Source organism: Sus scrofa, chromosome 15, assembly GCF_054392235.1.
Source record: "Sus scrofa isolate SSC_HxYL_T2T_F1_AM1 chromosome 15, Sscrofa_HxYL_maternal_Yorkshire_Landrace_v2.0, whole genome shotgun sequence".
Lineage (NCBI taxonomy): Eukaryota > Metazoa > Chordata > Mammalia > Artiodactyla > Suidae > Sus > Sus scrofa.
The window spans coordinates 20,560,381-20,575,065 of NC_139397.1; the positions used below are offsets into that span (position 1 = coordinate 20,560,381).

At 34.4% G+C, this 14,685-nt stretch overlaps 1 long non-coding RNA gene across 2 annotated transcripts in view; it reads left to right on the forward strand.

Annotated features, from left to right (window-relative positions):
- Positions 1–6,997: 6,997 nt before the first annotated feature.
- The window catches only part of LOC106506175 (uncharacterized), a 239,391-nt gene continuing 231,703 nt past the window's right edge, over positions 6,998–14,685 (forward strand). For both annotated transcript variants that reach the window (XR_002339484.2, XR_014829208.1), the window contains exons 1-2: positions 6,998–7,140; positions 13,409–13,478. This is a non-coding gene — a long non-coding RNA (uncharacterized LOC106506175). The remainder of the gene's footprint in view (positions 7,141–13,408; positions 13,479–14,685) is intronic.

Below are 14,685 nucleotides of genomic sequence, written 5' to 3' on the forward strand. Positions count from 1 at the left end.
TTACCATTATTTACCAATTTCCATGATGTCTAAACTTTGCCTACTCTCCCAAGTTCAACTCAAATACTACTTCCTCTATGGAGTTTTCTGTGAACATCACCATCTGAAGTAAGTTTTTTTTCTATCACCATAGTCCTTTATTTATGCCTCTTTACCCACATTAATAACTTTCCCTCTTGCTTTCTATTATTTTTATAGTTTAGGGGATTCAGTCAAATAAAGCTGAAATTGTCATGTGTATTAAAACAATTTTTTCTTTTTCTTTTTTTTTTCTTTTTGGCCACACTGCAGCACATGTAGTTCCCCAGCCAGGGATCATATCCAAGTCGCAGTTGTGACTTACACCACAGCTGTGGCATGCCAGATCCTTTAACCCACTGTGCTGGGCCAGGGATCAAACCTGTGTCCTGGGCCTGCAGAGATGCCACCAATCCCTTTGAGCCACACTGGGAACCCCTAAAGCTGATTTTTGAGAACTCTTCTGGTGAGAATATTATTTCATCTCTGTATTAAATTCCCCCTATCACATTCCCAGTACACTCCCGCCCCCAACACACACATATCCCTTCTCACAGTAGGCACTTACCCTTGTGAAATCCCTGAATTCCAAGGTAAATAAAGGGACAATTGGATCTCAGGTGTGTTTGTAGCTTCTTTCCAATTTCCAGTTCATGATTTATATAAATCAGTCTTTGTCACATAGGGAGGAATCTTAGTCTGTTCAGGCTACTGTAGCATGATACCAGAGACTGGCTACCATATTTTGTTTTTTCTTTTTAGGGCTGCGCCTGCGGCATATGGAGGTTCCCAGGCTATGGGTACAATCGGAGCTACAGCTGCAGGCCTGCACCATAGCCACAGCAATGCGGGTTCTGAGCCATGTCTGTGATCTACACCCCAGCTCACAGCAACACCAGATCCTCGACCCACTGAGCGAGGCCAGGGATCGAACCCAAAACCCCATGATTCCTAGTAGGATTCATTTCCACTTCACCACGATGGGAACTCCGAGACTGGCTACCTTAAATAACAAACATTATTTCTCACAGTTCTGAAGAGCAGGAAGTTCAAGGTCAAGATGCAAGCTAGCAGATTTGGTGTTTGGTGAAAGCCCACACTTCCTGATTCAAAGACACTAGCTTTTCTCTGTGTCCTTACATAGCAGAAGAGGAGAGGGAGCTCTCTGGGGTTTCCTTTATAAGGACATTAATCTTAATTATAAGAGCTCCACCTTCACAACCTAGTATCTTTCTAATGGACCCACCTTCAAATACCATCACACCTGGTACTTAGGTTTCAACATATGGATTTTGTTAGGACACAAACATTCAGCTTAAGGCAGGAGGAGTGAGTAAATACATGAATCAAGAGGCCAAATCTTTATTCTGCTGAAGGATAAATATCTACCCTCCACACACACACTTGCCCTGTCTCCCTCTGAAGCTGAATAGAATATAAACATGTTTAAATTGCATACGTTCATGGCTATCATTATAATACCTTGTGCACATGAGGTGTGAAAGCATCTCTTAACATCTAAAATAAGTGCAATGAAAGCGATGATGGGGCCATGAAATACCGTAAAGTCAGAACTTACTCACCTTAAATATAAACAACTATAACTCCTTTTTTTACTATTAAATATTTATATTTCAACCTGAAATCTTAAATATCTTTTGTCTACTTATCATGCACATGACCTTGTGCTAACTATACATTTCCTACTAAATAAAAATCACTATGCATATTTTATTAGCTTTTAGTTTTAATTGTATAAGTTTTTAGTTTATATAATGTTCTTTTAAAATCATGATTGTATTACTGAACATCTTTATTAGATGTTTGCCTTTGAACTGAAGAAATAAACTATGTCGTTGACATTTTTAGATATGACTAAAGAGATATCACCGGTTATACATCTTCTATCTGTAGATTAGTCACTACACTATCATTTGGGGTTTTTTACGTTTTTGTATGATTTATGGCTGATATACAATAAACTGCACATTTTACATGTTTTTTGTTTATGTTATTTTACATGTTTTTTTGTTATGGCATATTTTACATGTTTTTATTTATGGCTGACATACAATAAACTGCACATTTGATGTTTTGACATGTATGGATGAACTGAAATTTGTTTTTTCATTTACTTATTGATGGGCTGTTGGATTATTTCTAGTTTTAAGCTATTAAAAATAAATACTTCATGGTAGAAGTCTTTGTGTGGATATATGCTTTCATTTCTCTCGGGTAAATAGCTAAGAGTGGAATGGCTGGGTCATAGGTTTGGTGTATGCTTAACTTTAAGAAATTGCCAAAATATTTTTTTGAAATATTTTTACTATTTTATATTCCCTCCTGAAGTGCCTGAGCTTTTTAGTTGTTCCACAACCTCGCCTATACTACGGTCAGTCTTTTTGATTCTCATTGTTATAACAGGTGTATGGTGATATCTCCATATGGCTTTGATTTGCATTTCACTGAGCATTGAAGATACTGAGTTTTTATCATGTACTTATTGTCAGGAGCACACACACAGACAAGACAAATCCAAGGCCTTTATGACTTGACTTGTAAGGATACAATAAGCCACTTTCCAGTTTAGACAATTACTTCTATAGGTAGTAAGTGGAAGAATAAGCCAAAGGTGCCAGCTCCCTCTGGTCTATGCCTTACACAGCACAAAGGATCATACGAAGACAAATGACTGTGATGCGAAATATGGGAAACCCCATTACTGAGGAGCCAATTCTAGACTACAGCTAAGAGTTCATCTTTACTCTGATGTGGTGGGGCCTCCCAGGGGAGATAGCCTTGGACTTCTCTCATCCTCGTCTGCTCTGCTCTGGGAGGATCTTTAGACATTATACCAAAGCTCAGATAGGCTATGGTTCAAGGCTTTGCCCATGGTATTGCCAGGGCGCCAGGGTGAAGCTATTTCCCTATGCTTGTTTACCATTCATGTCATCTTCTTTAATGAAGTGTCTATTTAAAGTTTTGCCCAATTTTATTTAGTTATTTTGATTAATTATTTTTTTTTGGCCACACCCACAGTATGCAGAAGTTCCCAGGCCAGGGATCCAACCTACTCCATAGCAGTGGCAACACCAGAATCCTTAACCAACTGACTATGAAGGAAATCCATTTGCCCACTTTTAAAATGGGATTGTCATTGTTATAAAATTTGTTTACATAATCTGTATATAAATCCTCTGTTGGATATTATTATATTTTGCAAGCAATTTCTCCCAGTTAGTAGCTTATCGTTACATTCTTAAGGGCATCTTTTGGAAAAGTAAAATTAAAAATTTTGATAAAGTCTAATTTATCAAAATTTTCTTACTGTTAGTGTTCTTGGTTACAACAGATCTAAGAAATCTTTGCCTAGTCAAGGTCACAAAGATTTTGTCCTCTGTTTTCTTGTAGAATCTAGAAGTGTTATAGTTTTAGACCTTACATATAGGTTTATGATACATTTTGAATTAATTTTTGTGTATAACATGCGGTAAGAGTGGAGATTCATTTTTTTCCCACACAGTTATCTAGCCAGTTGCTCCAACACTGTCATTGACGCCTTTGAATTGGTCCCCAACATGAGTCCTCTTGGGGATCAGAAGTGAAGCTTTATTCTTTTTTTTTTCTTCTTAGGGCAGCACTTGCAGTGTCATATGTAGCCACCGACCTATACCATAGGCACAGCCACACCAGATCTCAGCCGCATCTGCCACCTATACCAAACTCACAGCAATAGCGGATCCTTAACCCACTGAGTCAAGTCAAAGAATGAACCCACCTCTTCATGGATACTAGTTAGGTTTGTTACCGCTGAGCCACAATGGGTACTCTGGAAAGCTTTATTCTTTGATCAAAGAATGGAGGCACATGCTGGCATGAGCTTGCAGAAAGGCTGTGGGCTGAGAGCAGCTGTGTGGCTCAGGCTCCAGATTGCAGTGCAATCTGTGTCTCTGCAAACAGCCTGCTGCAGCCATCTTGGATTGAGTGTTGTGAGCAGTGCTTCTGTGCAGGGTCCCCAAACTGAGGTGTCGGTGCAATGTTTCGCAGGAGGAACCCTGGTCTGAAGTGCAGAATACAAGGCCTCTGCATGCAGCCTCCTATGAGTAAATGAAACTTGACTGAGGACAAAAGAAGAGATTAGACCTTAATAGATTCCACCTTATTTTGCTCCAGGGACCCCAGTTGGCTTTGCTGGTAATAGCACCACTTGTTTAAAAAGTCGCATTTTTTCCATTGAATTACCCTGGAAACTATTGAAAACCAGTTGGCATCATATATGTGGAACTAATTCTGCACTCTCTTATTTTTCGTAGGCCTGTATGTTTATCTTTATGCCAATAGCATACTGTCTGGGTCACTGTATTTTTATATTACATCTTAAAATCAGGAAGAACATATTCTTCAATTTTTCTTTTCATTTGAAACATAATTTTGGTCATCCTAGATTATCTGCTGTTACTGCTATGCTTCCTTCAAAAAATATTTAATAGCTTTCCTTTATTTCTAAGTTGTGTCTATAGTGAATTGTTTCCTATAGTTTGTGAAGAATTACTCTGTGAAATCATCAGGGCTCAGTGCATTTTTTGGGGGTAGTGGCTGCTCTCTGACAGTTTCCTGGAAAATTGTTACATCTACATTTTTATACTATCATTTGAATTTAGTCAGTCTGCTTTGTGAACATATTTGTGGAGAAAAGGGAGAAGGTAGTAGAGAAATCGTAATATGAATGAGAAGAAAGAATAAACGCAATAAAGCCCTTCAGGATTAACTGAAGGAGAACTAGGTAATTCACAACAAAGAATCCAGTTCTAGCAAGCTGGCTTATAGCCTAAACACACAGATATTACGCTTCATTTTATTTATGCTTCATTTTGAAAACCATCTCTTTTACCCTGATTTTCAAATCTTGCCTAATACAAACTTTCAGGTTAATAAACTTTAAAAAAACCTAGAGATTCCATTAGTTTCTATAAAATAATATCAAAAATTGACAAAAAGATGTTGTTTCTCACATAAAGAACACCTAACTAAAATTGTCTATTATGCTGAAATGTCAAGATCAGCCGTTGAAAGTCAACTTTAATTTTTAGCTTGTTTACATGCAACTAAAAGGAAAAACACTTGGGCCAGACTTCAGAGCCTTTCTTTTCTCTGCTAGCATCCTGTGAATTTGGAGAAATTCCTTGGTCTCCCTGAGTCTCAATGTCTCCAAATATACAAGAATTGCAGCAAATGATCTGTGGTGTTTCTCAATGGTCACTAAATTAGATTTCCTGATTTCAGTTCCATAGATGGTCTAGTATGTTATAATTTTATCATTACATGTGTAATGCTTATCAATGTATTATCACTAACATATTGTAATGAAATGTTTATGGAATTATTTGAAATTAGAAGAATGCATCCCCTTCCAATTAGGATTTAGCACATACTGTATCTAATACTATCTTGCTAAATCTGCTTGGTGCCTTTAAGAGTTTTATCCCACATAAGGACAATATAGACAGGACAGCTGAGGCTGCCTTCCTCTGCAAATCATCTTCTGCTCTTACACTTTTAATCCCCTTATTCTAACTTGCCTGACTTAGGAACAAGCATGATTCTCATTTTTGGTATTTAATTATTTCTTTCCAACTAAATCTTTTAGAATGGAAAATTTAGAATGCCTCTGTTTCCCTGAGTCTTTTTCAAGTGTGTGCCATTTAAAGTGAACTGGCGTCACCTCTGGTGTGTGCTTTTACTTATGTCCCTTTGTTCCATATGGCATAGCTATTCCTGCAGTCAGTCCATGTCACTGTCTCCAAGCGCTGTATTCAAAGAGAATCTGCCATCATCAAACTTAGCTTATGCTACATTTTTATTAGAAAAAAAATAAAATTTTCCTGATAAATCCACTCTGTGTATTATATACAACACAAAATTTTATGCGATTTTTTTTCCTCCATTAAGCAGAGTACTTTATAAAGTTGTAAAGAAAACTATGAAGCTGTGGCAAGCTTTGGAGAGAAGTAATCTCCTAAATCAAAGAATCAAAAGTCTTATGATTGGTTAAATCAGAAAAAAAAGTCAACAGATTTATTGGAAAATATCTCTAATCCTATGTTTCAAAAAGTACCCAGATTGGAATCGGAGCATCTTTGGAATCTTTGGTGACTCATGCAGGGCACTTGTGTAAGATTCAGCCTTGACATGATGCCAGAACAACTGGTCACATCAATCAAAAAAAAATTAGTTGAGCAATTCTCCCATGCCATGTACACAATGGCCCAGTTGGTTGTATTTTTAATTCTTCCGCTAAATATTTTGGCAGCACGTTCACATGATAGCAACTTGGCTGTGCTTCTGATAAATGTGGTGCTGTATGTGTGATATATATGGTTCTTTGATGAAGCCTTTCCAACAGAAGCTCTGAAGACTCCCAGGTATTCGAACCTCATGCCCCTTGGAACTCTAAGATTTTTGTATATTCCTCTAGAAAGCTGTCATTCTACAAATCATGAGATCATATAGCACAAAGGGGCCCTGGAGAGAGACTGTGGTCCAGCAGTTGATTGTGTATATTTATTTCTTGGAGTCACTTGTGTTTATATCCATATATTTATGTTGTTGCTGTCTTCCCATTATGTCAGAAGGTTTTTAAGGACTTGCCCTATTTCTTTCTTTCTTTTTCTTTTTTTTTTTTTAAACTCCCTACAGTCCAATAGAGTACTCTAAAATAGTGTTGGACTACTTTCTTAGAGCAGCCTGTGAAAAATTCCTATCATGCTGGATAACTAGGAAGAATTTACAAGGGTAGCAAAAATCCTGGTTCTCTCCTCTCCAATAAGTATATATTCAAAGTACAGGTCACTTCACAAGCAACTAGATATATTTTTAAATGTCTTAAGATGTTCTAATTTTGCTTTCAACATAGGTTTCACAATTATTATTGGCCAATTCTTATAGTTACAAAAATGTGCTTATTAAAATAGTAATGGTTAGAGGCATGAGTTGGAGTTCATGGCTTGACTACTTTAGGACAACAATTAAAGCTAAATCTTAAGTGGCAGAAGGGCTGGAACCAGATCTATTGTTTTGAATACCATATTTCCAACCAACACTTGACACATGGAAAGTACTCAGGTAATATTGATTAAATAATGACAAAAGTGAAAAAGAAAATGAAAGTAAATTTGCTATTATTTCTTCCACTATAATTAATCACTACTTTTATTTAAAAAATAGGAATATTGGCCTACTTTAAAAAACAGAAATTATTGATTTTTTTTACTTTTAGATGTGTTTTATAATTGACTTTCAAGTTTTTAAATTTCTGTTTTATTTTAAAAATAATCTTAAATGGTTATCATTGCTGAGTTACTGATTATTCTTTCCCTCATTGAATATTTTTTACTTTTCATGGATTAAAAAATCTATAATAATAGAGTTGCTCTAATTTCATAATGATATAAACAATATTGCATATGTGTTTTAAAATATTTATTTTAATTTGAGATAGTTAGGGTTTGCTAAAATGTCAAAAATCCACCAAAAATGAAAAGAAAATAATGCTAGTCAAAGCTGTTTAAGATGCCAGCCAAATTAAATACTTAATTTAAAACTAACATATTCTCTTTTAATATAGTATATGCCTTCTGACTCAATAAAAATGCTGTTCAAATTAGCATTTCAGATTAAAAAAATATGCCTGATAAAGACTAAAAATACTGTAGCTCTTAATATTTGTCAATAACATTTTTTTTTTCCTCTGGTCAATGCCTTATTTAAGGATAAAGAAAAATCTTAACTCATAAAAGGACTTTTTTATGATTGTCTAGAAATCACCAGCTTGTTGAACTCACCTTTACTGGACAGATGGCAGGTGACAAACTGATCCCAGCCAATATAATCTGTCAAAACAATCTGCCATGAGCAGGTGTCAGATAATTATCTAAATGAACAGATATGTAAAGTAATATACAAAGTAGGAATAGTTACTGAACAGGGTATTTAAGCACCTAAACTTCCAACCTAACCTTAAGTTATACACATGATACAAAAATTAGCTGTTGTTTAGAACAAAGTATAACTATGAACAGTAGTTTCTATTTTCTTTACCTAATTTTTGCTTTATGAAAACAAGTTTTAAGATTTTCAATCACACAGAACTCTATTTACATCATTATGATATGTCAGTAAAATAGAAATTTTTTTGTTTGCCAATTATTTTAGTGCTATATCTTAAGTCAAATCACCAAAAAGATGTGTTATATTCAAAGTTATTATTATAAAATGTAGTATATGTAAAAGTATAAAAGATTAAATACTTATAACTATACAATCAAATAATAAAAAATATACAACCAAATACCCAAAATTATTTCGTTTTTATTAAGTGAAGATTTCTGAAAATTGAGTGATATACATTTTGAATTGTATATATATTTTCAAAAATGGAAATTATCTGGTTTAATTTAAAGATAACAAATGCCCAATATGTATTTGGGAAATTACTGTTTGCCTACAGAGTTAGACCATTATAATAGCTAGTCTTATGAGAAAAACTATTTTTTCCTGACCTGGTCAGTCATCTAGATTTTGGTTAATTTTGTCTCAATAACTTATCTTGCCATCAGCAAGTTTGATGAATAGCAGAGGGGCCAGTTAGGTGGTTCTTCATGGAGAGAAACTCCTATTTAAAAGTTTTCTTACTTAGGACAGGTTATTTTTTGTCTCTGAAGAAACACTGGCTTGTGACAAATAAATACATTTATTTAAAAGAGTGGATAAGTAGAAAAAAATTGGATTGGGGAAATAACTATTAAAATAATAATAAAATTAAAAAAAAGAATGGATAAGAGTTTGGCAACAGTTATCTTGGGAATTGATTGAACTGATATCACTAGCGTGTTAAGTATGGATAAATGAAATGATTACGAAAGTTGCAATGGTGTCTATGTGCTCTAGTGATGAGCTTGTTTTTCTTCTACCCTAAATATATTTCATTAGGACATGTTATAAAAGAATGCTTGACTCTAGTAAAATAAGTAATTTCTTTCAAAAAGAAAAATTAAAAAAAAAAGATTTCTTACCTTTACAGTGCTGATAACTATGCTTTTCATTATACATCATAGAACATTCTAGAAAATAGCTCTTTATGTACTTTGTGGAGGGAGATTGCTTCATTTATTTGAATCTGTGGTTTGGATAATGTGGCTTTGCTTAACTTACTTAGAGAGCTATTTGTTCACAAAAGCATCTTTTTTTCTTTCCTTTGTAATGATAGAAACAGAGCCCCCAGCTGCTCAGCTGGGAATTGCGATTTCCCACCTCTTTTGCAGCTGTATACAGCTACCCAATATGGATGGTGCTTTCTTATCCATCACATGGATGTTCAGTTATTAAAATAATTTACATTTAACACATTTCCCAAAATGTTCTGTATGATAAGACTTCATAGGTCTATTCATCTGATCCATTCAGTGCATTCACATTTTCTGGCCCTTGCTTGTACCACTTTACTGCAAATTAAATCTGTGGAACTCCTGCATTCCTCCCTTTGGCCATGATTTCTATCATTTTCCTTCCCACTTTCATTTTTCCAATTTCTCTCCCACCAAATACAGCCCTAAAGTGTTTTTATGTTGTCATTTCTTTGGTTGATCTTTTATCTATTCTGTTCTGTTCACTTCTTACCTAGACTGCTTGTTGCCAAACTGAAAGATTCTCACCAGCTTTCAATGTTCTAGCTATTTATTCTCCTATAGTGGAGTTCTGGTTGTGGCCCACTGGGTTAAGGACCCGACATTGTCTCCCTGGAGATGTGGGTTTGATCCTTGGCCTCCCTCAGTGAGTTAAGGATCCAGCTGTGCTGCGAGCTGTAGCACAGGTTGCAGATGCAGCTTGGATTTGGCATTGCTGTGGCTGTGTGGCATAGGCCAGCAGCTACAGCTCCATTTTGACCTCTAGCCTGGGAACTTCCATATGCCGCAGGCACGGCCCTAAAGAAGAAAAAAAAAGGTTTTTTTAAGTATAGTTTTCTTTTTCAGTGTAAAAGATACCCAAATCAGTGTATCACACATTCTGCATTTCTAAGTTTGAGGAACTGAGGTGGAAGAGTTTAAGAATTCAGATAAATTAGTGATAGTTCATTAAAAGCAGCAGGAAGATTTTGCAGATTTACATAAAGTTTAGATTTTGCTACTAAAAGAAAAGCATATAAGTGCTCTAGGGTGCACCAAGAGTACCCTAGACCAATAAAATATATTGTTGATGAACGTGTTAGGGGGGTAGGGGTGTGGGGGTGGGGGGAGAAAAAATTCAAGGATGGACTTACAAATGTTCTGGCTGTGTCCTGAGGAAATAATCAAAACAATTCAGTCTCAGGTCTCAGGAAAGCCTGTATTCAATCCATTAGTTCAACTCTTTCAATATTACTTTTCCAGGATGACTTTTTACCACATTCAAATAAATAATAAATGTTGGTCCTTTTATTAAATGCCATTCAAAAACAGTTCCTTATTGTTTGGGGAAAAGTGTTTGATGACAGGAGGAAGAATAGGTTCAGATTGTTTGAGCTACTACTACACACCTGCCTCCTTATCATCTGGAGCAGAAGTTCTGGCCCATTTAAAAAACATTGTCCACAACCTCTTTAATCTCTTTCTTAATAATTAGGACAACCTGTAAGGATTTGTTTCCTACTTTACTGTTTGCTCCAGTTTGTTTATTAGTTCTCTAAAGTGTTTGAGAATTTTAATAAATGAGATGCTCACAGAACATATTGGGCACTTCTCCTTGGGGACAGTCATAGCCAAAACCAGACTTGAAATAACTCAGTTAATGCCTGCTCCCTACACATGGTGCAAACAGAGGGCCTTTAGGCTTGGAAATCTGGACAGACTGTCCCTGGAAGCTGTAGAGACCAAGTACCTGGTTGCAAATCCATAACAAGCAATAGTACAGAATGCTTTATCATTTTTTTTTCTTGCTTTTCCTTGGTTATTAAGTGAAAACCTTGAAGAAAGATAATATAACATAAAAAGGAAAGAATATTGGCTTTAGCCCTAGACAGATTGGATTCTTCCCTCTATTATTTTGAATATCTCAATTTCTAAATCTGTTAAATCAGGGAAAATAATAACTATTATATAATGGATTTATGAATATTATATATAATGTATGCCCAGTGGCCATTACATATTGTGTCCTCTTTAAATGAAAGCTATTTAATTACTTGACAAAATTTTATTTTTAAAGTAGAAAACTCTAAAGGTGGAAATGTATCCTTAACTGTAGAAGATAACTTTTGTTGTCTAAGTATGTATAGTTTGTCACACTACCTGATTAAATTATTCTTACAAAGATATATCAACAAAGTGCTAGATCTATCATAGATGCTTTATAATGGCTTCTGACTGACAAATAAAAACTGAAGAAGAATCTGGACTCTGCCTTCGGCTTTTAGTCCCTTTTGCATTATTCAGGGGTCAGAAGAAAGGCTACCAGGACACAGGATGCTCTGGGCCTTCTCTGATCTGGGTTTTGTCAGAACTAAAATTGCTGTGGCATGAAAAACACATTCTTTCTAGACTCAAAGTCCTTTATATTAAAACAACTACTATAGTCCTTTTGATCATTATAAAAATAATGCATCTGAGGCAGAAAATTTGAATATATGAGAATGAAGAATAAAATAAACATCACCTGTGATCCCAACCAACCTGTGATCCCAACCAACCAGAGAAAAATATTTGTTAACATCTGTCTTTTTTTAATGTTTTCTTCCTTAATTTATGTTTGTATCTTTCTATCTATCTGCCTATCTATCCATCCATCCATATATGCATATGTGGATAATTACATGTACATATTATACACATATACATTTAAAAGTATTTCATAATTTTACACACACAAACTGTGAGAATTTCCCATACATAATACTAAATACATTTTTAACCTATCACTTGATATTTTTATAGTATTTCATAGTCTAGATTTTCTAGCTCATTCCTGATTAACTTGGATATTTTCTACTTTCTAATGATATAATCTATGCTGTGATTAATATCTGTTGAAAATATCTCTATGCATATCTCTAAAATAAGTGTAATTACTGGATCAGAAGATAGAAGTTTTTAAGAATCACTTTTTTGCTAGGGATATTATGCCTTATAAATATGTCCACATTTATTATTTACCTTTTAATTATTTTAATGTAAAAACACTTTATATGTACATTGTCAAATATACCAATTTTTCCCTCTAGAGTTCTGTTTCTGTTTTATATTTCAAGTAATATCCCCCATGCTGCATTTGTACTTATTTTATAGTTACATAATTTTGAATTATTTTTATAATATTGAATTTTACACAGAATTTGTTAATATACCTGACAATGACGTTGGTATTGGTGGCACATAGGAATGCAATTCTTTTTGCACCAAAGACTTAATTATTCCAACATCAATGATGAACTAGATTCTTCTTTCCTCATTAATTTAAGCATTCATCTTTATCATTTACTACATTCTTACTACTTACCTCTTTCTTGTTGAATTCGGTTCTATTGATCTAATGTTCTATGGCATTATCTCCAGTTATTAAATTTTTGTTATTTTGTACACACATTGCTACACAGAGTGATCTGATGAACAACAGCATCATCATCATGGGAGCTTGTTAGAAATGCAGAATCCCAGACCCACTTAGTCAGAATCTCTACAGTAGTCAGATGCTCATTCAAGTTTGAATGGGAAACTGGTCCATAACAATTTCTTTTAACCATTAAGATGATTCTTATTTTGCAAGCTGAATGAGAGGACAGGGTGCCTAGGCCATGAGTATCTGCTTAGCAATTTTTTCATTGGTTTATAGCACTGTGTATAAGGCACTCATGCACATGCAAAAAGATGGTTTTGTGCATCGCTACTGCCATTCTAGAAAATTCTCTTGCACTGTAAGACCAATTTTTACAATAAAATTTTGACCTCGATGATGCTTCTGTTCTGTTTTCTTCACTTAAAGTCAACTGAAACAGAAAAGAATAAAAGAAAATCATAATTTAAGAAATCAAAAGTATTCCAACCCAGGTACTTAAATTTATAAACTATCAGCTTTGATCAAATAAAATAAAATAATAAAATAATATAAATGAAAATTTCAATCCAGTTTAGGAAATCAAAGTTACTTTAGGTAACTGAAGAATTTAATAATTTCTCAGTGAATCATTTCTCCTGCTACAATTGAAATGTAAGCATTAAAGCAATGTAAAAGTAACTAAACCTTACAAAAAGAAAAGAAAAAAAAGACTTCCCTCTTGTCTTACCAACACTGCTATTATCACATAGTGTGTTTCACATGATAAGCCATTCATTAAAGCATCACCTACTGTTTTTTTCCTCCTCAGAACCAGCTAGAACATGATCTGTCTCTGCATGAAGACATTGGACCTCTGACCTTTTCTGTAGCTATTCCAGGCAAGTATAATAAACAGAGTTCACTAGGTTTCTGTAAATCTCTGATTATGTTTACTGTGGAATCCAAGTGTTCATCTCAGGCAGAAAAATTAAGGTTGATTTTCAAATATTATGTACAAACTCTAGCTACTAAGCATTCCATAATGAGCACTTCGGCAATTTAAAGCAAATTAGGGTTCCCACTAGGCAAGGATGACATGCTCTGCAGTCAAAGAAAGATGGGACACTGTTAATGGAGAATATTCACCAAGAATTTAAGATAACTCCAGAGAACTCCACTCACTGTAATTTGAGGGAAAAAAACCTGACTGCACTTCATTACTGGGACTTTGTGTCAGTTCTAAAACTCTTCTTTCCTGGTTTTCAAATCTCACCTTATTGAAGAATGCTCATGAATCACAGCCTAGTATCAATAGGTGGTTGTTTAGGGACATGACAGTTGTGGGAAAATGATTACCTTCCACAGGATCATCACTGACAGAACAGTTCAACATACCCAACTATTGCCAGAGATTAATGCATGTTTTGATTAAAATGAGGAATGAACTTTTATTTTCACCCAAGCACAAAATTGAATCAGAATTGCACTAATCACATATGTCAAAGAAGCAAGATGTTAGTTACTAACTCATGATAAGCAAATTATTCACATTATTTGTTTAATTACAGAGCATTACACCTAGTACAGAAAAGTTCAAAGAAATGTATATGCTTAAAGAAGATGTAACAATAATCATTATTCCTATCATGTAGAGATAATCAAGATTAACTATGGTCTTTATCATTTGATAATATGCACACACATAAATCAGATAAATATAAATGATATTAAAGTACATGACATACAAAATATATACAGTTATAGTGTGTATGTATATACATATGCATGTATATTAATTTATTTTTCTGAGTTTTAAGCATGTCTTATGTGCGGATATACGTATATATGTATACAAGTACATATATGTGTATGTATATGACTTTGTATGACCGTATTCTTTGTATGACTGTGTGTGGATATAATTTTTGTAAGTTATTTTTAAAGTAGTATTCCACATACAGGCACACACACACATGCCCTTGTCAAAAGATCAATATCACTTCCAGTAATATTCCATTCTATGAATTTTACTATCTTTTTTTCACTATTGTTGATGTTTAGGTTGTTTTGAAGTTTTTTATTATCATAAACAACATTGTAATGAAA